Raw genomic sequence first — 24037 nt, 5'->3', positions numbered from 1 at the left:
GGAACGAAGACGAATGATGAGAGTGAACCAAATACATTATATATATATATATATATATATATATATATATATATATGTATAAATTTGTAAAAGAATAAAATAATAGTTAAGGTGTATCATGGACTATTGCTTGGTTTAGAGGAATGACAATGTCTTCTCTGTAAATTAAAAAGAGAAGAGAATCCAATGAGATAGTTACTACTTATTTTCATCAGGGACTTTGAGAAGACTATTATTGGTGATATATATATATATATATATATATATATATATATATATATATATGAATCTAGATACATTTTGAATATTCAGGTTTCCAGTCTCACTACTGGATTGATTGTGGTGTAATAAAGAAGTAATGGAGTCAAGAATGGCCCTGATGCATTTTATAAAAATAACTAAAAAAATTGGAATTGGAATTGGAATTTAATGACATAGTCTATCTCCAAAATGAACCCTGCAATTACTGATAGCCTATTTTCCTGTGATTTCTGCCACTTATTTTCATAAATTATGACTTGGATTCTAATAACACTGTTTTGTCTTGCTGATGATGAATAAGCTATTATCTATTCCCCATCACTGAGGAAAAACTTTGACTATCTTTACCATGTTTGGATATGATGTTGACACTTCAGAAAACCCTGGGTCCATCATAATATTATCATAATGATTAAAAACATACTTGCTGTAATAGCAGGTCTACATGTACCCAGATTATAGAAGAAAACAGGTGATACCTAGAAGTCTCCCTTATCACTGAAATGCAATGTTGGCAGCATGCATACTACACCTTCTTTAACTTAGTCATTCATAAAAATTGAGGTACTATATATTTAAGGGGGATGGTCATTTTATTCTGTAATTGGACACTGAGTTTATTTTTTTTCTTTGACTCTGAACTGTTTGATTAATATAAGACATTGTTCAATGGGAAAATAATCTATAAATATGATAACAATAGGTTTAGGAAAAGAACTGGAGTTTTGATCTGTATGAATTTCATTGGAGATAGCAATTGGATATCTACTTAGAGATGCAGAGTAGACAGTTATGTGTGAGAGCATGGAATTATATAAAAAAGTGATATATATATATATATATATATATATATATTCTACATACATAAGTTCATAGATGTAATTCCATTACCTAGCTTTAAGTAGAGCTAGAAGAATGCATAAGTTCAAAAACTGCATTAATATTTTCATCATTTGGAGTACTTTCAGTTAAACAGATAAGATTTAAAATCATTGGTAATTAAAGTAGGAAAAATAGACAAGATGAAGACATTCCAAAAGCTAAGATCATTTGAGTGTAGAAATGGAAAGCAATGCATAAAAAGAGCAAACTGGGTCTGGACATCAATTCTGCTAGTATATACAAATCTACACTTTTTGAAAACTAGAATATTTTATTCATGACTGCAAAGGTATCAGGTAGAAATTTTTTTCTATGATGAGTTAATCTTAAAGTCATATTGTTATGACCAAAAAGAACCCAAGAGAACATGAGTTTATATCATGTCAGTAGAATCATCTTTAGCGCTACAGTGGAACTTTTTTCACTGATACTTCCTGGACCCACAGCTTTGCAGCTGACCTGCTGTCTTCATGATTTCTTATTATTTAGAGCCATAATAAGCCTCCTTACCCAGCTAATGGCTTTTGCTTCAAACTGAGGAGATAACTTAGTAAAATGCCTTCCTTGCATGCATAAATATCTAAGTTAAAAACAAAAACAAAAACAAAAACCAAGCTGGGTGTACTGACCTTTAATTGTAATCACAGCACAGAGGAGATAGAAATAGGCTGTATTAGCTATTTCTCTGTTGTGATAAAAAGATATTCCCAGAAACTATAAGAAGTGCATGCTTACAAGAGCCTGATATAGCTGTCTCCTGAGAGGCTCTGCCAGAGCCTGCCAAATACAGAGGTGGATGCTCACAGACAACCATTGGACTGAGCACAGGGACCCAACAGATGAATTAGGGGAAAGACTGAAGGAGCTGAAGTGGTTTGCAACCCCATAGGAAGATCAACAATATTAACCAACTGGAGTCCCCAGGGATTAAACAACCAACTAAGGAGTAAACATGAAGGGACCCATGGCTCCAGCCATATATGCAGCAGAGGATGGCCTTGTAGCTCATCAATGAGACGAGAGGCCCTTTGTCCTGTGAGGACTTGGTGCCTAGGTAGGGAGGCAGGAGAGGGTGGGTGGGTAGGGGCACACCCTCATAGAAGCAGGAGGAGGGAGATGGGATAGAGGATTTCTGGGGGAGGGGGAAATCGGTAAAGGGGATAACATTTGAAATGTAAATAAATAAAATATCCAATAAAAATAAATTTGAAAAAAGAGAGAAACTTGGGGGGAGCACAGGCTGCTACAACAACCTCCGACACATAGACTTGGCCTGCCCGGGGGCAGGTTGGGGGAGGGGGCTTATGAGCTCACAGTTGGCTCAGAGTAGCAACCACGGAAAGGAGGGAGAATGGCGACCTGGACACAGACGAGGCAGTGGTGCCCTTGTAGGACTCAGAACTAGCCCTGGCTGGCATCAACATGTATCTCAACAACCTCTTCAGGGAGTAGAGTCATCTTTTCAAACAATGAAGAAATCACAGTCCATTAATGAGTTTTGGAGCCAGTTTCATCAGCTTTTTAAACGCCATGACATTTGAGAAGGAGAAAATGCAGTAGGCCTGCTATAATTTAAAGACTATGGAGAGCTGTGTGAGAGTGAAGAGGGTGGAGTAATTGAAACAATTAAGAATAAAATTAAGAAGAACTTTGATGTCCAGAATCCACCCCCTCCATGGTCGATCGACTTCAGAGGCAAATCATTATTGCTGACTGCCATGTTTACTTACTTGACTGTGCTTTCCTTTGTGAAACAAGAGTTGTTGGCCTACATAAAAGGTGGGTGGATCCTTAGGAAACCCTAGAAGATTTACAATAAATGTTATGTAGACATCAAAGCCCTTCAGGAGCAGTATCAGAAGAAGGTGACAGAAGAACCCTTGTCTTCTGATGCTGCCAATGATAACCATATTGTGGCAGTGGTGGTGGCTGAGGAGTCCCTAAGCAGACTGAAAGCTGCTGTGAGCTTTGGATATGGCCTTTTTCACTTTCGTATAGCCGTGGTCCCCCCAAACCTTCTCAAAATCATCAACCTCCTGGGGTTTCTTGGAGACTGCCTACAGGGCCTTTCTTCAATGAAGTATGCAAGCGAACGTAAGGACATGAAGGCCCCTTTCGCTACATTAGCCCTCCTGTGGTAACTTACTGTGGTCTGCCCATTGTTTGCCTTGGACAGCAATGATAACAAAGGGGGCCTGGATGAAGCTAAAGCAATTCTTCTCAGAAAGGTGTCTGCTTAACCAAACTCTTCCCTCTTCATGTTCTTCAAGGGACTGATCCAGCAGTTAGAGTGTCAAATCAACAGTGCCTTGACTTCCATTCTGCTCTGGAGCTGCCTGTAGACCAGAGGAAGATGCAGCATGTCTGTCTGTATAAAATCGGCTGGCACAGCATGACTGAACTCAACTTCAAGGGTGCATTTTTTACTTTGAGAGACTGAAGAATGAGTCCAGGTGGTCCCAGTGCTACTATGCATATCTGACTGCAGTTTGTCAGGGAATCACTGGTGATGTGGATGGGGCACAGCTCATTTTTAAAGAAGTCCAGAAACTGATTAAAAGGAAAAACAACCAGATTGAACAGTTCTCTGTGAAAAAGGCTGAGCGAGTTCAGAAACAAACCCCAACCAGGGCACTGTGTGTGTTGGCCTCCATTGAAGTTCTGTACTTGTGGAAAGTCCTTCACAACTGCTCTTTCCCTAACCTGCAGAGGATAAGTCAAGATTGCCATGAAGTGGATCATTCATCTGTCATTTTATTGAAGCATTTCCTCCTTGAAGCTATACACAAATGTCTGGGAAATTCGCAATCTAGATGCTGTTCAGTTCTTCCAGTGAGCTGCTAAAGATGAGCCCTGTCAGCAGATGTACTGGCTGGTTTTATGTGCCAAGTTGACACAGGCTGGGGTTATCACAGAGAAAGGAGCTTCACTTGGGGAAGTACCTCCATGAGATCCAGCTGTGGGGTATTTTCTCAATTAGTTATCAAGGGGGAAAGGCCCCTTGTGGGTGGGACTATCTCTGAGCTGGCAGTCTTGGGTTTTATAAGAGAGCAGGCTGAGCAAGCCAGCAGAAGCAAGTCAATAAAGAACATCCCTCCATGGCTTCTGCATCAGCTCCTGCTTCCTGACCTGTTTGAGTTCCAGTCCTGACTTCCTTTGGTGATCAACAGCAATGTGGAAGAGTAAGCTGAATAAACTTTCCTCCCCAAGTGCTTCTGGTCATGATGTTTGTGCAGGAATAGTAACCCTTACTTAAGACAGCAGAATAACTTGTATGTCCAGCCATATGCATGCTAGGAGCTTAGCTGCCTCCTACTAGATAGAGCAGAGACTGTAGGAAGAGGCAGAACTCTATTCTTTCAGGTAAAGGAGAATTTTTCTGGCTATGACTTTGAAAACATATTGCATGTTATCATCCATGCTGCTCTGGCCTCCCTCAGGGAACTTGTCCTTCAGTGATAAACTCCAAAAGGCCCCTTCGTTCCCTCCACCCAAAGTCAGCACTATGAAAGCTGAGGAGAAAACTCTTTTGAAGATCAGCTTTTCTTTTGGAGACCACCTGTGTCAGGGATGGGTTTCCTGGTGTCTCTGACATACTAAAGATTCCTCTTTTAAACATGTAGCTATGGAGTAATAAAGATGTCTGTAATGATAATAGTAACAGACCTGGGAGAGGGTTAAGTGACCTTGTTCAAACATTTTAGTTTTGTGACTTATTATTTGTCTTAGTCAGGGTTTCTATTCCTGCACAAACATCACGACCAAGAAGCAAGTTGGGGAGGAAAGGGTTTATTTGGCTTACACTTCCATGCTGCTGTTCATCACCAAAGGAAGTCAGGACTGGAACTCAAGCAGGTCAGGAAGCAGGAGATGTGCAGAGGCCACGGAGGGATGTTCTTTACTGGCTTGCTCCTCTGGCTTGCTCAGCCTGCTCTCTTATAGAACCCAAGACTACCAGTCCAGAGATGGTCCCACCCACAAGGGGCCTTTCCCCCTTGATCACTAATTGAGAAAATGCCTTACAGTTGGATCTCATGGAGGCATTTCCTCAACTGAAGCTCCTTTCTCTGTGATAACTCCAGCTGTGTCAAGTTGACACAAAATTAGCCAGTACATTATTTTTAAATAGAATCAAACAAAATATTCAAAAAAGTAAGAGAATGTTTATTATATAGGTTTATGGTTCCATCTTGGAATCAAGGCATAGCAGTAGCAGTTAACACAGCAGGGGCAAGAAGCTGAAATTTCAAATTTTAGCCACAAGCAGGAAACAGGGTGAAATGGAAGTGGCTTGAGGAACACTCCGACCCTCCCCACCCCCAGGATGAACTTTCTCCAAATTCTATGGTGCTTCACCACATAAAACTCCTCAAATAGCACCACCAACTGGGTGTTCAAATACCTTAGCCTGTAGAAGACATTTCTCACTGAAACCAGAACAAAGGCATATCTCTTGGATTTGCTTTCCAGTCTTGCCTGGATAAACTCCAGGTTAGTCAAAGAACTGCTTATAAAATAAAGAAAGTAAATGATGTACAACAATGATACTCTAGTATTAAAACACACACATACACACAAACACACACACACACACACACACACACACACTTCTGATTTACTAAATAAACTTAATTCATAGTAATGATGACATACATATATAAAGCTTATAAGTTAGGTTCTAGTTTAGTCAATCTATGTCCATGTTAATTAACTCATTTAATCTCTAAACAGCCTATCTTACAATAAATACTGTCAGACTCAAACTTATGAAATTGCTGGTCTCTAATTATATTATACAAGTTGCTTAATCAACTGCCATATAATCTGTAAATTCAGTATCACTAAAACGCACTTTACTAAAACCATCCAGAAATTAAACTGAGAACAAAGAGGTTTGGTAGCATACGATGTAAAAATGTGACCACCATATACTTAGCTCCAGAGCTCAAATCCTTATAATTCTATTTTATCTCCTTTTTGTGTCACCATCTAAATCCAGAAGCTTTACTGTACTGTGACCCATCCCCTTCTATATTCATTACAATCTATTATTCTTAATCCTCAGGTTTCCTGGGCAAAAAGAAATGTCAAAATTTCAGGGCATGTTACTGGTGAAGACAAATGCCAAACAGTTACAGTTTAAATTTTGAAATACTTCTGGGGAAAAAAACTCACATCTAAATTACTGCAAAAATACTTCAAGGAAAATACATCTTCACAAATTTATTGTTTGTTCTCTTGGACATGAATACTTATTAGTGTTTAATATATCAATTTTTAGACTGGATAAAATTCCTATTTGATCTATTTTCTAGTCATGATTATTTTTGCCATATATATATATATATATATATATATATATATATATATATATATGAAACACTTCACTGCAAAACAGCTAGAAGTTATTATAAAAGTGACCTATATATTCATTGTATTGTTCTAAATTGATTTTTCAAACATATGCTTATAGCTAGATCATGCCTTTGCAAAGCAATGTGTATTCTTCACAAACTGTTTATGTTGTCACTTTCTATTTTGTGCTATAGGAAAAAGTAAAATTAGAGAAGCTGAATGCCAAATCAAACCTACTAAAATCTGATTAAAGAGTAACTGATTAATACAAACAAAAGTAACCCTGAAAACTCTACCAGAAAACCCCTACGACTGATAAACAACTTCAGTAATGTGGCTGGATATAAAATTACTCAAACAAATCAGTGGCCTTCCTATACTCAAAGAATAAACAGGCTGAAAAAGACATTAGGGAAACAACACCCTTCACAATAGTCACAAACAATATAAAGTATCTTGGTGTGAGTCTAACTAAATAAGAGAAAGATCTGTTTGACTAGAATTTCAAGTCTCTGAAGAAATAAATCATAGAAGACCTCAGATGATGGAAAGATTTCCCATGCTCATGGATTGGCAGGATTAATATAGTAAAAATGGCCATCTTGCCGAAAGCAATATACAAATTCAATGCAATCCCCATCAAAATTCCAACTCAGTTCTACATAGAGTTAGAAAGAGCAATTCTCAAATTCATCTGGAATAGCAAAAAACCCAGGGTAGCAAAAACTCTACTCAACAATAAAAGAACCTCTGGTGGAATCACCATGCCTGACCTCAAGCTGTACTACAGAGCAATTGTGATAAAAATTGCATGGTATTGGTACAGTGACAGGCAAGTAGATCAATGGAATAGAATTGAAGACCCAGAAAGGAACCAGCACACTTATGGTCACTTGATCTTTGACAAAGTAGCTAAAACCATCCAGTAGATAAAAGACAGTATTTTCAACAAGTGGTGCTTGTTCAACTGGCAATCAACATGTAGAAGAATGCAAATTGATCCATTCTTATTTCCCTGTAGAAAACTAAAGTCCAAGTGGATCAAGGGTCTTCATATAAAACCAGAGACTCTGAAACTTATAGAGGAAGGTGGGGAAAAGCCACTGATACATGGGCACAGGGGAAATTTTCCTGAACAGAATACCAATGGCTTATGCTCTGAGATCAAGAATCAACAAATAGAACCTAACCAGGGAGCACAAGTCCTTTCTGATTGGCACCAACACCTGGTCACATTGGGCTAGAGCTCTTCTGAAGGCCCTACGGTCCCCAGATGACTCTCTATGCTATCTTAGGATCACTGGTGAGTCAACACAATATCAGTTCCAATCCAATCAATCGCACCAGGCCTGAGCCAGCAGCAGGGAAGCAGAAAACCCACCTGACCAGGGGCATAAGTCCATTCCAGGCTGCACCAGCTCCTGGTCACTTTTGAGAAGAACTCTGCTGATAGCAGGACAGTCCCCAGAGGACTCTTCATGCGATCTTAGGATCACTGGTGATCAGAACACAACATGGGTCCCAATCCAATTGTGACTGGCCTGTGACAGCAGGAGCAAGGACACAGGAGCACTGCCTGACCAGCAGCTCTGGTTACTTCTGATCTGTGCTGGTATAGCTTGGATTTGAATACATCAAACAGCACTAAGGTCCCCAGAGGGGACACCACTTCCAGGCACTGTAACACGCCCAGGATCTTAGGATTCCAGGATCCCAGGATAACAGGAGCATGGTCATACCAGGATCAAAGGGTCTCAGAGGAAGCTTCACTGCCAAGACCTCTGACACACACAGAATCTCAGGTTCACAGGAGCCCAGAATCACAGGATCACAAAGAAAGATGGACTTTGAGGATTCCTGAATCAACCAAGATTATAGGAAGGACAGGCTCCAATCAAATATATTGAGGGCAACAAGAACTTGACATAATCAGATGGCAGGAGGAAAGCATAAGAACAGAAGCAACAGAAAACAAGGATATTTGGCAACATCAGAACCAAACTTTCCTACCGAAGCAAGTCCTGGATACACCATCACACCAGAAAGGCAAGACAGGGATCTAAAGTCACTTCTCATGATGATTATGGAGGACTTTAAGAAGGAAATACAGGAAAACACAGGTAAAGAGCTAGAAGCCCTTAAAGAGGAAACACAAAAATCCCTTAAAGAGTTACAGGAAAAAACTAACAAACAGGTAGAAGAATTGAAAAAACCATCCAGGATCTAAAACTGGAAGTAGAAAAAAATTCAGAAAACCCAAAGGGAGACAACTCTGGATCTAGAATCCCTAGGAAAGGAAACAGGAACCATAGATGCAAGCATCAGCAACAGAATACAAGAGGTGAAAGAGAGAATCTCAGGTACAGAAGATTCCATAGATAACATGGAAACAAAAATCAAAGAAAATGCAAAATGCAAAAAGATCCTAACTCAAAACATCCAGCAAATCCAGGACACAATGAGAAGACCAAACTAAGTATAATAGCTATAGTTGAGAAAGTAGATTTTCAACTTAAAGAGCCAGTCAATATCTCCAACAAAATTATGGAACAAAACTTGCTAACATAAAGAAAGAGATGCCCATGAACATACAAGAAGCCTACAGAACTCCAAATAGACTGGACCAGAAAAGTCATTCCTCCAAACATGTTAATCAGAACAACAAATGCACTAAATAAGGATAGAATATTAAAAGCAGTAAGGGGAATATGTCAAGTAACTTATAAAGGCAGACCTATTATAATTACACCACACTTCTCACCAGAGACCATGAAAGCTAGAAGATCCTGGAAAGATGTTATACAGAACCTACGAGAACACAAATGCCAGCCCTGGCTACTGTACCCAGCAAAACTCTCAATTACCATAGATGGAGAAACCAAGGTATTCCATGACAAAACCAAATTCACACAATATCTTTCCATGAATCCAGCCCTTCAAAGGATAATAAAGGGAAAACTCCAACACAAGGAGGGAAATGATGGCCTAGAAAAAACAAGAAAGTAGTCCTTCAACAAACCTAAATGCAGATAGCCCCAAGAACAGAATTCCAAATCTAACAACAAAAATAACAGGAAGTAACAATTACTTTTCCTTAATATCTATTAATATCAATGGACTCAATTCCCCAATAAAATGAAATAGACTAACAGACTGTTTCATAAATAGGACCCAACATTGTGCTGCATACAGGAAACCCACCTCACCAACAAAGACAGACACTACCTCAGGGTAAAAGGATGGAAAACAATTTTCCAAACAAATGGTCCAAAGAAACAAGCTGGAGTAGCCATTCTAATATCGAATAAAATTGACTTCCAACCCAAAGTTATCAAAAAAGGAGGGGAACTTCATACTCATCAAAGGTAAAATCTTCCAAGATGAACTCTCAATTCTGAATATCTATGCTCCAAATGGAAAGGAATCCACATTTATCAAGGAAACTTTAGTAAAGTTCAAAGCACACATTGCACCTCACACAATAATAGTGGGAGACTTCAACACCCCACTCTCATCATTGGACAAAACCTGGAAACAAACTAAATAGATACACATTGAAACTAAGAGTAGTTATGAAACAAATGGATTTAACAGATAACTACAGAACATTTTATCCTAAAACAAAAGGATATACCTTCTTCTCAGCACCTCATAGTACCTTCTCTAAAATTGACCATATAATTGGTCACAAAACAGGCCTCAACAGATACAAAATTACTGAAATTATCCCATACATCCTACCAGATCACCAAGGACTAAGGCTGATCTTCAATAACAACATTAATAATAGAAAGCCAACATTCAAGTGGAAGCTGAATAACACTGTATTCAATGATACATTGTTCAAGGAAGAAATAAAGAGATTAAAGACTTTTTAGAGTTTAATGAAAATGAAGCCACAACATACCCAAACTTATGGGACACAATGAAAGCAGTCCTAAGAGGAAAATTCATAGCCCTGAGTGCCTCCAAAAAGAAACTAGAGAGAGCATACACTAACAGTTTGACAGCACAACTAGAAGAAAATTCACACATGAAAGGAAGAAAATTCACCCAAAGTTAAATCAGGATCAGATTAATGATCTAAACAGTACCATATCCCCGAAAGAAATAGAAGCAGTCATTAATAGTCCCCCAGCCAAAAAAAGCGCAGGACCAGATTGGTTTAGTGCAGACTTCTATCAGACCTTCTAAGAAGACCTAATTCTAATTCTCCTCAAACTATTCCGCAAAATAGATACGAAAGGTACTTTACCCTATTCATTCTATGAAGCCACAATTACTCTGATACCTAAACCACATAAAGACCCCAACAAAGAATAAGAATTTCAGACCAATTTCCCTTATGAATATAGATACAAAAATACTCAATAAAATCCTCCCAAACTCAATCCAAGAACACATAACAAAAATCATCCATCATGATCAAGTAGGCTTCATTCCAGGGATGCAGGAATGGTTTAATATTAGGAAATCCATCAACATAAGCCACTATATAAACAAACTCAAAGACAAAAACAACGTGATCATGTCATTAGATGCTGAGAAATCATTTGACAAAATCCAACACTCATTCATGGTAAAAGTCTTGGAAAGATCAGGAATTCAAGGCCCATACATAAACATAATAAAATCAATCCACAGCAAACGAGTAGCCAACATCAAACTAACTGGAGAGAAACTTGAAGCAATCCCACTAAAAATCAGGGACTAGAAAAGGCTACCCACTTCCTCCCTACCTATTCAATATAGTACTTGAAGTCCTAGCCAGAGCAATTCAACAACAAAAGAAGAACAAGGGGATAGAAATTGGAAAGGCAGAAGTCAAGATATCACTCTTTGCAGACAATATGATAGTATATATAAGTGACCCTAAAAATCTCACCAGAGAACTCCTAAACTTGATAAACAGCTTCATTGCAGTACCTGGATATAAAATTAACTCAAACAAATCAATGGCCTTTCTCTACACAAAGGATAAACAGCCTGAGAAAGAAATTGGAGAAACAACACCTTTCACAATAGTCACAGATAATATAAAATACCTTGGTGTGACTCAAACTAGGGAAGTGAAAGATCTCTATGATAAGAACTTAATGTCTCTTAAGAAAGAAATCGAAGAAGATCTTAGAAGATGGAAAGATCTCCAATGCTCATGAAATGGCAGGATTAATATAGTAAAAATGAATATCCTGCCCAAAGCAATCTACAGATTCAATGCAATGCCCATCAACATTCAAACTCAATTCTTCACAGAGTTAGAAAGGGCAATTTGCAAATTCATCTGGAATAACAAAAAGACCTAGGATAGCAAAAACTATTCTAAACAATAAAAGAACCTCTGGGGAAATCACCATGCCTGACCTCAAGCTGTACTACAGAGCAATTGTGATAAAAAACTACATGGTACTGGTACAGCAACAGACAGGTCAAAAATGGAATAGAATTGAAGACCCAGAAATGAATCCACACACCTATGGTCAGTTGATCTTTGACAAATGAGCGAAATATGTTCCACTGTGTTCATAGCAGCCTTATTTATAATAGCCAGAAGCTGGAAAGAACCCAGATGTCCTTCAAAAGAGGAATGGATACAGTAATCATGGTACATTTACACAATGGAGTACTACTCACCTACTAAAAACAATGAATTTATGAAATTCTTAGACAAAGGGATGGGTCTGGAGGATATCATCCTTAGTGAGGTAACCCAATAACAAAAAACTCACATGATATGCACTCACTGATATGTGGATATTTTGCTGATATGACCCTGATATAGCTGTCTCTTGTGTGACTATGCCAGTGCCTAGCAAACATAAGAGTGGATGCTCACAGTCAGCTATTGGAGGGAACACAGGGCCCCCAATGGAGGAGCTAGAGAAAGTATCCAAGGAGTTGAAGGGGACTGCAACCCTATAAGTGGAACAGCAATATGAACTAACCAGTACCACCTGAGCTCGTGTCTCTAGCTGCATATGTAGCAGTAGATGGCCTAATTGGCCATCATTGGGAGAAGAAGCCCTTGGTCTTGCAAAGATTATATGCTCCAATACAGGGGAATGCTAGGGCTAGGAAGTGGGAGTGGATGGATTGGGGAGCAGGGTGTGTAGGGTATAAGAGACATTCAGGATAGCATTTGAAATGTATATGAAGAAAATATCTAATAAAAAATGTTTAAATTTTAGAAAAGGAAAGAAAATTGGACATAGTACTTCCAGAAGATCCAGCAAAACCTCTCCTAGGCAAATACCCAGAAGATGTTCCAACTGGTAAGAAGGACACATGCTCCACTATCTTCATAGCAGCCTTATTTATAATAGCCAGATGCTGGAAAGATCCCAGATGTCCCTCAACAGAAGAATGGATACAGAAAATGTGGTACATTTACACAATTGAGTACTACTCAGTCATTAAAAAAGGACTTCATGAAATTTTTTAGCAAATGGATGGAACTAGAAAATATTATCCTGAGTGAGGTAATCCAATCACAAAAGAACACACATGGTATGCACTCACTGATAAGTGGATATTAGCCCAAAAGTTTGGAATATCCAAGATTCAATTCACAGACCATATGAAGCCTAAGAAGAAGCAAAACTAAAATGCGGATGCTTCAGTGCTTTTTGGAAGGGTGAACAAAATATTCACAGGAGAAAATATGGAGACAATGTTGGAGCAGGGAAAGTCCATCTAGAGACTGCCCCATCTGGGGATCCATCCCATATACAGTCCCCAAACCCAGACACTATTGTGGATGGCGGGAAGTGCTTGCTTACAGAAGCCAGATACGACTGTGTCCTGAGAGGCTCCACCAGTGCCTAAGAAATACAGAGGAGGAAGCTTGCAGCCAACCATTAGACAGGTCCCCGATGAAGGAGATGGAGAAGAGATTGAAGGAGCAGAGAGGTTTTTCAGCCCCACCGAGGGAGCAACAATGTCAACTGGCCAGAACCCTGGAGCTCCTGGGGACTGGAGCACCATCCAAAGAATACACATAGAGTGACCCATGGTGCTGTCTACATATGTGGCAAAAGATGGCCTTGTTGGACATCAGTGGTAGGAGAGACCCTCGGGCCTGAGGGTGTTCAATGCCCCAGTGTAAGGGAATGCCAGGTTTGTAGGATGCAAGTGGGTTGGTGGGGGAACACCCTCATAGAGGCAGGGGCATGGGGAATGGGATAGGGGGTTTCAGAAGGGGAGACCTGGAAAGGGGAGAATATTTGAAATGTAAATAATGAAAATATCCAAGGGAACAAAAAGCAACTATAAATAAAAAAAAAAAAGGAGTTCAAAAGAATAGAAAAAAAGCTGAAAAAAAAATCATAGGTCATGAAAAACAAGAAATAAAAGTGTTTCTAATTAAAACAAAACACACATCACCCTCAGCAATTCAGATAATATATGCTTTCTTTCTGAATCTATCAGTGCAAATCTTTGTAATATAGATGCCACCCTTTCATTCTGATCTACTCATTTCTTTAGTGTATACTTATTCATGAAACATATTAACATCTAAAGAAGTGTATTTCACCTTCTTCTAAGACATCAATTCTTGGACAACAAATATTTCTGTCAAACTCTTTAGTCTTAGCACAGTTAAAATGCTGGATAGAAAGATGGCTTAGTATATGCTTTATTCTTTTGTAGAAATGGGATCCATAAAACAGAAGGAAATGTGGAAAATAGAACTCATTGTATATTTTTAATTCTTATCATTTTTACATAGTAGATTTTGAAGAGGGAGGAAATTGTAGTATTACATTGATGCATATTATGCAAACATGGTGTTATTATTTACTATTATTATTATTATATTCACAAAGTACTTTATTAAATTATCTCTCGTCATATGGAAAACTTAAAATACTTCCAATTGTGACCCAAAAAGCATATTTATACCAAAACCTTTTAGAGAAGAATTAAGAAAATGTACTGATTTTCCTTGGTAGTTACTGAATAGCCTGAAGGCCTGGCCACAAGCCTTCTTTCCTGGGATGCATTAATATTAAAACCATTTAATTTTGGCATAACCATGATATTGTCACACATAGTATATAATGTAATCTTGACCACCAGCAAAGACTAATGACATTCTTCAGTAAGGCCTCAATTACTGGATATATCTATCTGTTGCAGTGAACCAATTGTCTCAAAAAAAACAAACAAAAAAAATTATACACTATTAAAGTGAAAGAGAAACATGAAACAAAACTAAGAATCTGAAAAATACAATATTCCTTTCTTAACATTCCTAATGTCACAGTAGATTTCTGTAGAAAGGAAACTATAAGGTTGTCTTGCATGTGAGATCGCTAGTATGGAGGAAATGATATCAATTTGATATTGATAATTGTTAACAAACAACCGTGTAGACTTATATGAAATTCATCTTTCTCAAATGTAAATAAAATGAGCAATATAAAATATTAGAATTTCATAGTCATCAAAACTGATGATTTGTGTTTGTACACAGGTCTTCCCTTAATTCTGAGAGAGTTGTGTGTTGTATAGCCATTTCCTCTGACATTGAAAAATTCCATCCTGTCGAGAAGCTCTTTAGGTCAGCCTCTACAAACCAAAATAATTTCAGAAAGCCCTTAAAACTGATCAAATTCACTAGGTCTCTTCATCCTCAAGAGCAAAGAAGCAGTAAATATGGAGGAAAGATACTCTCAGACAAATTGTTCCACCTAGTGGAGAGTCTTTGCATCTTTGTAGGAAAGAATTGTGACATATACCACCAGAAAAAATGAAAACAAACACCAGGGCTGGAATTATTGTTTTTATAGAAAATATTTTTTTCAGAATAACAATAGAAAGAATAAGTGGCTGTACACGATAGGGTAAAAGAAAGCATAGTTGAGCATTCTGTTAGCTATAAGTTGGGTCTAACTACTCCCTGGACTTGTCTTTCTTCATATATAATACACAACCCAAACAATTGCCATATTTACCTCCTAGGATTTCTATGAAGCTGAAATGCCATACCATTGATAGACATTTTTAACAGAGTAAATTTTATTTCTCATTAGAATAGTGAAGCACGCCTTTAATCCCAGCACTTGGGAGGCACAGAGGCAAGCAAATTTCTGAGTTCGAGGCCAGCTTGGTCTACAGAGTGAGTTCCAGGACAGCCAGGACTATACAGAGAAACCCTGTCTCAAAAAAAAAAAAAATACTGAATACCTTTAAGAATCATAAACCATTAAACAAGTGTAGACTTCAAAATTAATGGCAAGCCTGTCTTAGTTGTTCTGAGTCTAGAGTATTGCAAAGATGATTAAATACCTAGTCTAGGGTTTTCATCAACTCATAACAATGACTTTTGATGGGTAAGGGAGAATCATCGAGGGCCTGGTGAAACCTAGCAGGCCTGGGCTCGGCAAACATGGCTGTTGAGGAATTAAAAACCAGCAACTTGGCAGCTCTGCCTAGAGCACAGACATGCCCTTGGTATATATCTTTAATGACAAACAATATAGGTAAGGCTACTTTGTAAAAGGAAGCAACCATGTGTGAAAATGTTGTCTAACAGAGGGGCAAACAAATGACTAATCAGAGAAAGATTTGACAGAATGAGTCAGAGATAGATTATACACAGCTCTCAGGAGAACAGACAGGGAATGGAGAATGGAGACGTTTTAAGATAAGTGCAGGGAGAAAGAGTCAGCCAGTTCTGGTCAGTCAGTTGAATTCAGTTCAGTCAGTCAGCAGGAGAGGCAGTGCAGTAGACTTAACTTGAGCTGAGCTGAGCTGAGCTGAGCTGAGCCGAGCTGAGTTCAGTTCAGTTCAGTTCAGTTCAGCTCAGTTCAGCTCAGTTCAGCCCAGTTCAGCTCAGTTCGGTTCAGTTCAGTTCAGTTCAACTGCCTCTACTGAGGCAGTTGAAGTCAGAGACTAGGAAGAAGCCAGAAGATGAGAAAAATTGCCTGAATTAGTCTGAGGTCAAGCAGAGCAATTCAGTGAGAAACTGAGGGAAAACAGATTGAAGTCAGCTTGGAGAGGAGTTTTGAGCCAGAACAGCTGAGTTCAGCCTTCCAGCCAGAGTTCAGAAAAACTAGAAAGTGTGAGCTTATTCAATATCAAGCCTCCTAGAATACACCTAGTGAATAAAAGATACATTTATGCATGACACTGGTGGGTCTTGCCCTTCCCCCTTCCCTCTTCCCTCTCCCTTATAAACCACAGATTACATTCCTAAAGCTAGCTATCAAGGTTGGTTCCTTTATGTGGACATTTTCTTATGCCAGACTCATTCATCATTCCTGAGGATGACTACCAAAATTCATCAATCGAAAGCCCCCTTTAATTCACCTAATTAACATGTCCAATCAAAATATACTACTGCATCCTAGCCCAGTCTAACATAGACATCCTTTTTTCTTCCTAAAAATTAAGTCTACAAGGTCATTGGCTGGTGTTTTTCTACCTGAGTCAGAATGCAGCCACTTTAATTTTTTTTATTGTTAATAAAGGATTTCTCTATAAAAACAGGTGTTTGCACATGGTTTGTGCCTAATCTGGATCAGAAGGGAGCTCCCATCTGTGAAGGGTCTTCATTACCTGGGGCTGGCATTTGTTGAGTGTCTCCTGTGGACCAATTGACAGTGCTTAAGAGGGATGCAGGGGTGGTTAACAGCTTTATGGTCTTGTCATTACTCACCTAGAAATGTTCTCAACTGCATAAAAGAGGTCAAATAAGACTTGGCAAATAAGAGGAATGGTAGGTAGATTTGAGCTACAAAAAATAGTCACTTTCTATTTTTAAATTGATATTATGTTTGAGAAAACACAAGTTCCTCTTTTGTTTTTGCAAACAACCAGCTTGTTCCTGCCAAGGTTGAAATCTGAGCTTAAGTAATACAAGAATAAAAACAGTAAAATAGATGCTTTGTGAACCATTTCAGTTTCCTGAGGAAGGAAGCATTAGGCTAGTAAAAAACTATTTTAAAGAAAGCAACCACAGGTAAAAATAAGTTCTCAATACTGAATTTTCTTCTTTCATTATGGTTATGGATAAAACCATTCAATAATTTTTAAAACTAAACCACAGAAAATTTTGATGCTATAATATGTTAGTTGACTTCATAAATTTTCCAAATTCAGATATATCTCAGCATTTGTTATAGTGTCTCTTTTATTCACAGGACTTTATACTTGTCTTTTCAGATAAATTGCAAATTATTAAGGTCAAGAATCACATCAAAAAGGAATCTAGGGCAAATCAACACAAACTGATGTATCATTCTATTAGTCTGACTAGTATATAGCAAAATCAGAATTTAATATAAAGAGCCAATAGAAAGAAATGAAGGCATCAACAGAGTGCTACTTAATCCTTCTTTTGTATCAGCAACTAATATGCATACCAAACACAATCCCTGCTCTTGACAATATTATTTGTATTCATTTGTTTATTTCCTATACATGTGTGCCAGGAACTCATGTAGAAGTCAGAGGAGAATTTGATGGAGCTTGTTCTTTTGTTCCCCAGTGTGTGGACAGCAAAGAGTGAACAAAAGTTGTCAACTTAGCAGCAGTTGCTTTTATGATCTGGGACATCTTGCTGGACTATTCTGTTGCTTTATAGCATTCAGTGTAGAGTATGAATTAAATGAAATTTTATGGTAATGATCATTATGTTAAAGACTAGGAAGAAATCCATTTCACTATATAGATTTTAAGGAAAAAAAAAAACAAAAACAAAAAACAAAAAAACAAAAAACCTTCACCCAACCACAAGGGTAATGGAATTCTTCACAGTGATATTTTCCTTTCATATAAAATTTGATAAGAATGAAGATCAGGAGTTCCAGGTCCATAAGCAGACATAATAAAAGCAATATACAGCAAACCAACTATCAATAGCAAATTAAGTGGAGAGCTACTTGAAGCAATACTACTAAAATCAGGAACAAGACAAGGCTGCCCACTGTCTCTCTATTCAATATAGTACTCGAAATTCTTTCTAGAGCAATAAGATAACAATAGGAGATCAAGGGGATACAAATTGCAAAAGAAGTAAAGGTATCACTATTTGTAATTCTATACGAGCTGATACTAAGCCCCTGACACATATATAGCAGAGGACAGCTTGGTCTGGCCTCAGTGAGAGAAGATGCCCTAACCCTCAAGAGACTTGAGGCCCCAGGGAGTAGGGAGGTCTGGTGGGGTGGGGTGGGTTGGAGACATCCTTTTAGAGATAGAGGAGGAGGATTGTGATAACTAACAGCCAGAGGGCAGACGGGGAGGGGGATAATGACTTGACTGTAATAAATTAAAGATAATTTAAAATAATAATAATAATAACAATAAACCTCAGGACTGAAAAAAGAAATAAGCTGAACACAAATTTATACTATTATTAATCACTTGTTTTAGAATTTACTTTTTAAATATTTATATACTTACACACTAATTGCTTTTGTGCACACAATAATTTATGACTCTGTGTAATATAACAATATAAGTAGCTAGATTAGAGTACTCAAAATGTCTGGCATATACTATAAGTTAACTTTTACAAAGATATTTAATATTCATGTATTTTAAGACATTGCCAATGACTTCTATAATCCTCAAAATGTCTGACTTCATGCATGCATTGAATATAAATATGAAATTTGTCATATCTCCAACCAAGAGAATCAAAAATGCATTAAAGACATAAATCTGCTAAGTCAAAATATGTTAAATATGTTTACAACTTGAAGTTTATAAATATGCATTCCCATTTTATCAGTTATAGCAACAATTATTAAACATTTAATAGATTCTAAATGACTTTAGGTATAATTTGATTAAACTACATAAATTTATCTAATTCTAAATGTATGAAATGCTTACAATGGTACTAAAATAAACAGTTACTGAACTTTAATAGAATTTCATAGTCCATATTATTTACATGGCCCAAAAGTATCTTTTTAACTTTATAATTTTTTACTTAATCACAAATCATACATTATTTTCTCAAATTCCTCTAAGGTTCTGGTATTTTTTTATCTTTCTTTCTTTTTCTTGCACAATGAATTGGTTAAATATTTTATAAGAACCTACAGATATGCTGGACCTGTGAATACATGTACCAAAAAAAAATCAATAATTACTCTTTGTGGGACTGAAGAGATGATGGCTCAGCTGTTAAGAGTAGTTGTTGTTAATACTGGAACTGGAGTTCTAATTGCAGAACCCACATGACAGCTCACAACAATCCATAACTCCAGTTTCAGGGGACCCAAGCTCCTCTTCTGGCCTCTGTGGGCACTAGGCACACACATGGTGCACAGATATTCATACAGGCAAACCTCTCAAACCCATAAAATAAAATAAATTAATTAAAAATGACTATTGTTGAGGCAATAACTATAGCAAGATCAGCTAAGGGTACTCTTCTAAACAAAGGTTGCAAATAGAGTAAACTAGATGCTTATTCAGATTTCACCAGTTTTTCAGATACTGTCTATTCCTTTTATAAACAGGATCCAATCCAAAATTCCTTTTTTTTTTCTTTAATTTTTTTAAAGTTGGATGTAATGTTCCTCCAGTTTTCATGTGTGTGTGACACTTTACTGTAAACAAACACTGCTAAAATAGTAATAGAATGAGCCTCAATTCATTCATACTTTTCTTTGATTAGACTGTAGCCTAATCAAGAAGTATGGATATACATTTTGTAGGAAACTCTTTAATCTACTAAAATAAATGTTTTAAATTAATTTTTATGGTAGAACTTGCTTGTTAGTACAGTAACATTCACTTCCTCATTACCTCTTAATTTTTCATTGGAATTCTTTTGTAAGGCAGAGTTTCACTTTAACTATTATTAGCCTACATAATAATATTTATTGTATAGTATCGTGCTATGAAATAAATAATATAATTTAGAATTATTGTCTTTTAATCCAAATTTATCAGCTTCTATTGATTAATTCACTCCAACTTTGGCCTTTTGTAATTCTTTCAGATTGGAACTTGTGTTCTTTGTTGATTTCCCTTTCTCTCTCCTGTATTTGTGCTTTTAATAATCACAACATATTCTACCTGTACCACTCATTCTGTAATTAATCATTATTCAAGAAACTCTGGAAGACCAAAGTCCATTGTTGCTGAGTTATCATTGATTCCATGCCACCTAGAAATGCAAACGTATGAATTCAACATCTAAATCCAAAAATGAGCCACATTTACTATATATACATTGAAATATGAGTAAGTTAATTCTGGTATAAAACATCTCTCCCTCTTCAGTCCTTGTCCACTTTCTTCAAACCATTGTCCTTTTCAGATCACCCTCCTATTTTTCTTTCTTTTTTTTTTCCATGAAACTAAAATTACTCCTTTTGGGGAAAAATTTGTATCAGATACCCCTCCTTTAAGAAAGCCATGGAAGGAAAGATGGAAACATTATGCCACCCTTACCACAAAATTTATCAAAATACAAACCATGCCAAGCTATTTAAAGAATAAAAGATCTTGAACAAATCAAATAATTCAAATATGGAACTATGGAACTGTACTACCTTGAACTATTGAGCAAAGACTAAAAGACTGAGAAAGTGATGTATCTCCAATGCTCTTTCAGATAAAAGATGATCAATTCTGCCGGGCATGGAGGTTCATGTCTTTAATCCCAGCACTTGGGAGGGAGGCAGAAGCAGGCGAATTTCTGAGTTCCAGGTCAGCCTGGTCTACAGAGTGAGTTCCAGGACAGCCAGGGCTACAGAGAGAAATCCTGTCTCAGAATAAAAAATCAATTCCCAAAAATGATGATAAAATCCATGACAACACAATTTAATAGCCTTGCTATTATGTCTTTCTGTTTTCTGTGATGGCGGGGAAGAAAGTAATAAAGTGGAAATCTTAAAATGACAGAGGGTATCACAGAGGTGATATCCAGATTGACAAGCTCATAGTTGACAGACACTGTGGCATGAAACCTAGATCAAGGAGCACTGAAGAGACAGGTTTCATTATGAATGCTTTCCCCTAATATCAAGTAGAATGAGAAATAGGTGTTTGTGAGTATATTTGGTGAGGGATGCATATTACTGCCAAAAAAAAAAAAATCAGTTGATAAAAGGTTTAGTGAAGGAAAGTAACAATGACATTTTCTAAAAAAAAATAATTCTTGCCCACAGGGTTACTTAATATCAAAACCTGAGGATTCTACTATATATTGTAAGTGATGAGGCATGTTCAAGAGATCAAATAGACTATTTTATTAAAAAGTATTGACATCATTCTCAAAGACTAACTAATGATGTCTCGGTCACTATTTTTTTTAAGTAATGTGAAATGAAACATTGTCTTACTAGTTGTAGCCCTTTCAAAAATTACTGACATATTATACTTACCCATTTATATCTAAAGTACAGGATAGTCAAATCTATCAAGGCAGAAAATATATTAAAAACTACTTCCAGAAGATGACAGTGAAAGAGGATGGAGATAATAGTTAAAGTGTGTGGTACTTCATTCCTCTTCCATCTTTTCTACTTGTGCCTGCTGCATTATTCTCCACTATTAATTAACATTTTGATATTATTTCAAATGTTGAAAGAACCTTGACCAACCCTTTTCATTCATACAACTCTAATCTCTATTGGGGGTTTCCCCTGTACAAAAGAATGGAAATGCTAAGTAAAAGCATCCTTCATTTCTGGGACACTGTCAAGGTTTTAATGCAATACTAAATTAGTCAAGAGACACAACTCAATCAGAATGATATGGATAGCCATCTGTTATTTTCCTATAAGAGTAATTCTATAGGAAGGTGGAATGTCTAGTTACCACTTCATTTCAGTAGCCATGCCTGCTCAAAGCATCATATAGCTGCCACTTGGTAATGATGATTAAAATGTTTTGTAAACCCATTTTTGTGAGTTGCATGTATCAATCCCATCACATCTCAAAATCCCTACCTTCTATCTTTGTCCTTCCTTCGTGCTACATTGAGTTCTAGAGTCAAAGCTTTGTGTGCCAATCTGGGGATCTCTGGCTTGTTTTGTTTGTTTCTTCTCTTGTGAACTATCTCATGAATACCAGACAACATACTGCCCTGGATAATTACATTTCTCAATTGATTATATCCTTACTTTTCAGTACAAAAGTAGTCAGAATTTAAATCACGCTATTATGAGTCCCACTCTGAATAATACTGCTGCATAAACTCAGCCTTATATAAGTGAGATATTAAGCTAATTTTATTATTAACTAATAAAACAGACAAAATGTGTTTTTACATATAAGCTTGATTAAATATTTAAAAGTTATCTTATGTCTTCTTCTCGGTGATATTCAAGCATCCTCACCTGTCATTGGAGATAGATAGAAGGAGTAAAATAAGTGAGAGAGGTGATGAGAGAGGAATGTGCCAATCTGTTCTCAGAAGATCTATATGGATGCATTGCTGGCCTGCCTTCCTCCTTCCGTTCCCTTGTAGCCTCAGGCTATGTTTGTATCTGTCAGTCTAGTTTCATAAAAGGGAGCCTAGGATAAGTGCCCTCTGAGAGGCTCCACATGGTAGCTGACTAAAACAGATACAGAGAACCATAGCCAAGTATCAGATGGAACTATGAGATATTATGGAAGAGTTTAAGGAGGGATTGAGGAACCCAAAGGGGGTAGAAATTCCATAGAAATACCAACAAAGTCAACTAATATGAACCCTTGGAAGCTCCCAGACACTAAACCACTAACCAAAGGGAATACCAGGGCTGGACCTAGGCCCCCTGCACATATGTACCCAGGAGGACCTCCTCCTCAGAGGTAAAGAGTGGGGAGGAGAGAGGAAGGGGTGCCAGCCAGTAAGGAACATCCCTCTATGGCCTCAGCATCAGCTCCTGCTTCCTGGCCTGCTTGAGATCCAGTTCTGACTTCCTTTGATGATGAACAGCAACATGGAAGTGTAAGTTGAATAAAACCCTTTCCTCCCCAACTTGGTTCTTGGTCATGATGTTTGTTCAGGAATAGAGATCCTGACTAAAATAAATTGGTAAGAGCATAGTGGGGGTTTCCTGTGAAAACCTGACCATATTTTGGGAAGGACTGTGGAAGGACTTTGGAACTTTGGGCTAGAAGATCCATTCAGTGTTAAGACCTTTGTGGAATGTTTTGTAGGAGCTTGGAAGATAATGTTGAGAACAGTGCAGAAGATGGAGGCCTGGCTTGTGAAATTTCAGAGGTAAGATTAAAGACTCTTATCAGGGCTATTGCTATTTTGATTGTGAAGATCTGTGGTTCTGGTTAGCTGGGGCTGAAGAATCAGATCTGATAACAAGGTACCAGAGCTACTAAAGCAAAACCTTTGCATTACTGGGACTATTGATGCTGGTTAGCTGGAGCTAAGAAATTAGTGGTGATTAAGAAAAGATCAGCATCATTGAGGTGAATTTTTCCGGGAAGTGTTTCCTGAGAGCACAAAGAGGCTGTATTCCAGAGATAGCAAAAGTTGTACCTCGTACTGCAGTAGAACTTAGTAATGTGTTATAGTCACTCAGGTGGTGCTGGTTTTGAAGGCATGAAGGGGTCATGAAGA

General features: G+C 37.5%; 1 pseudogene; it reads left to right on the top strand.

Moving 5' to 3' along the window:
* Nucleotides 1-2502: 2502 nt before the first annotated feature.
* Nucleotides 2503-4602, top strand: LOC110287223 (tetratricopeptide repeat protein 39C-like; annotated as a pseudogene).
* Nucleotides 4603-24037: the final 19435 nt, after the last annotated feature.

This window comes from Mus caroli, unplaced genomic scaffold (assembly GCF_978045245.1).
Source record: "Mus caroli unplaced genomic scaffold, Mus_caroli_1 scaffold_5, whole genome shotgun sequence".
NCBI lineage: Eukaryota > Metazoa > Chordata > Mammalia > Rodentia > Muridae > Mus > Mus caroli.
Note: the sequence above shows the minus strand (reverse complement) of the source record. Positions and strands in the feature narration are given on the sequence as shown.